The sequence below is a fragment of the Bidens hawaiensis genome, unplaced genomic scaffold (assembly GCF_021521415.1).
Source record: "Bidens hawaiensis isolate Kalapana, Puna unplaced genomic scaffold, B.hawaiensis_p1.1 tig00008556_1, whole genome shotgun sequence".
Taxonomy (NCBI): domain Eukaryota; kingdom Viridiplantae; phylum Streptophyta; class Magnoliopsida; order Asterales; family Asteraceae; genus Bidens; species Bidens hawaiensis.
Window position 1 is genome coordinate 343343 of NW_027491615.1, and position 3110 is coordinate 346452.

General features: G+C 37.0%; 1 non-coding gene across 1 annotated transcript; it reads right to left on the bottom strand.

The window, feature by feature from the left end:
• Positions 1-859: 859 nt before the first annotated feature.
• On the bottom strand, positions 860-941 carry TRNAS-AGA (transfer RNA serine (anticodon AGA)). The gene has a single exon. It is a non-coding gene; the product is annotated as a tRNA-Ser (tRNA).
• Between the last annotated feature and the right edge of the window lie 2169 nt (positions 942-3110).

Consider the following 3110-nt stretch of genomic DNA (forward strand, 5'->3'; position numbering starts at 1 on the left):
ATTTGGTGAAACTTAAGAGTATTAAAACCAATACCCCTTTTTAATTCTACTAGTATTTGAACTCTTTGTAAATCATATTCCAAAATCCAAAGACCCATTCGACAAAATTAGACTTAGAACAATTTCTTTAAACAACATTTTCACTCAACAATTGCACTAAAGTAATCAAAGGAGATGAAAGCCATTTGCAAAATCTCAAAAAAAATGACACCATATCACCGGTTAAATCACAACAACAAAATAATAATAATAAAAATAATAAATATATAAATATATAATCACTTAAACGAAGACAATCCCAAAACCAAGTTCAAAGCTATGCAATGACTTGATATCAAGGATAATTTGTTTGATTGTATATGTTAATCATTTTATGTGCAATTGTAATACGTTTAATGTGGATGAATTAGGATTATATGTTTATGTTTACAATTAAATGTTGATTATTTTGAATTTGTGTATTTAGGGGTTGGCCATTTTTTAAAAGAAAGATGATCAGGTTTGGTTCTTTATGTGACTCGACCAGTCCTTACCTGAAAACTTTGATGTCAGATAGTGATTAAACTAAGCACCCAAGAGTACCAAACCGATAGAAAAGATATCATGGCTCACCAGTGAACACACATGAACCTATAGAAGTTAATTACTTAAGTTTCAACAAGATAAAAATTTAATGAATGAGATGACAGCCGAACCATGTTATGCTTTTATAGTATTTACCATACTTATTACTTAGTCGCACTAATTTGTACATTTAACAGATAACCAAAAACTAAAAAAAATGAAAGAAAAAGAAAAAACTAGAAAAAAAGTAAAAATAATAAAAAGAAAACTATTGAAAATAAAAAAGAAAAGTATACGTGGTCGGCAGGATTCGAACCTGCGCGGGCAAAGCCCACATGATTTCTAGTCATGCCCGATAACCACTCCGGCACGACCACGCTTTTATTTTGTGGTTGTTAGTTTCTTATATAATGTGTTTTAACTGTTATCAAGAAGTCACTCTAAAAATAAATGTAAAGAAAAAACCAAAGCGATGTTCATTGGGCCAAGCCAAGTGTTTGATAATATCGATAGTAATATAAATTATGCTCATCTAAAAATCTAAGATGGTTTGTTTTACAAGAACCTATTTTCGTTAGAACATGTTTCACCCGATTAAAGTGAACTTTTTTTTCTCTCTAAACCAACTTTGTCTGACCTAAATCAGAGTGAACATTCTATTTTACTTAAAACATACTTGGTCTCGTCTGAACCACTACGGCATGCAACCTTACTTGGCGTTACCCTATTTTTTCCGGGCTTAATATTTTTGTTCACAGCTCGTGTTCCTCAACAGTCGAGACTTTTGTATTCTTGTTTATTAAATTTCTTAGCACCTAAAAAGAATTAAACAAATATGTGATATATATCACTTGTTTCCCAAAGATACACACAGTAATAGGGGTTTTGACCATGGGCCTTCTCGCTTAGTTGTAACTCGATAGCTTCTCTTGAGAGCGGTCGTGTGTTTGACCGAATAACCATCATTGACCAACTATCACTATGTTTGACCAATTATGGCTATAATTGATCAAGTAATAACAAATAAACAATGAAAACTAAAATTGATTTTTCTTTTTTTTCTTCGGTATTTTGTGGGGTCCGTCTTTAATCCGCCAGCGATCGCCAATGGATTGCCAAGGACAATTTAAAAACGTATTCTCGATTCTTTTTAGATATAGTGGGTTCCCTTGATGATCCGACGACAACTAGAAAATACTAGCTTATTTCTTTTTGAGATTTTGCGGGTATCGCTGGTAAAATAAATGTTTTATGCTTTCCTAGTAGTTTGATCTACGACGTCAATTCATTATGGTGTAGCCTAATGATTGCGATTCAAGTGGAAAAAATATGATTAAGTGTTTCATAAGATATACCATTTTGTTGGGTTAAATTCTTTTGTAAATCTTATAAATTTGCATATAGTTATTATCACATGATATGTGTTTGCAGTTTTTCAGGAGGGATGTTGCATTTAAAACCTAAGTCAATTATTCCAAATGCATGAATCAAACAAAATCTCTTTTATGTAGTTCTTTACAGGATGGCACCAACCCTAATTAAAAATGATTACTCATTGAGCACTATTCATAATTTCTATAAAAAGTGTTTTGATGGTACTGAATTTGTTAATTAAGGTGTTTGTATGCACACAACTTGTTACTTCCGGGTTCCTAGGTCCAATGAACGAATGGAGTAGGTGAGTGAGTCGGGTGGTATAACGGTCTAAATGTGAATGCGATAATGGTTGTGGTTGCTGTTTAGACCACAGAACACTAGACCATTCAAAGTAAAGGTAACTGAGAGAAGTGTTGTGGTGGTTGTTTGAAACGAGAACCTACACAAGTGTTTCGTTTCGGGAATTGTCTTGGTGGCATCTAGATCAATTAAGATTCTAATAATATGAAAAATGAGGTTGTTGACTAGTTGGTGAGACAACAGGTTTGGACAAAGACGTTGAACACTTTGGAATCAATTCCGGATTATGGGTGTTCATAGATGGTTAACTGAAGAGGTAGGTCCCAGCAGAGCCCAGTTGGACCCGCAAGACTCACCTTAAACAGGGACGTCTGCGCAGAGACCAACTGGATCCGCAGGACCAACCATGCTCAGAGACGTGACGTCCTTACGCGCAGTACGCAAGCTGGTCCCGCAGGAAATGCCTCCCAATGGTGAAGGACTCCGCCTGTCCCCGCAGCCTCGGATACAAGCCATTAGGGAAGGCCACCCGCGCAGCATGGCTACACACACAAGGCACTTAGCTCTCGATCATTCAGTGTCACCTGAAGGAATGAGCCAAGCCGGGAGCAATCCCGCACAGAGGCGGGAGGGGGAATACTCCCGCCCAAATAAGCCAGTCCGTATACTGAAGGATCTTTTACTGTACCTGACGAGGTATGGGCGAAAGATCTGATCAGAGATACGACAGCTCACTGATACAGTATGGCGAGCAGCATGCTCCTGTACTATATCACTATTAGCCGCTGCCTACTCACCAACTACTGCCATACCACGTGCGTAGCCGTCAGTTGGTGGAACAGGAATAGTGTACAGCAGGCCTGGTCGCT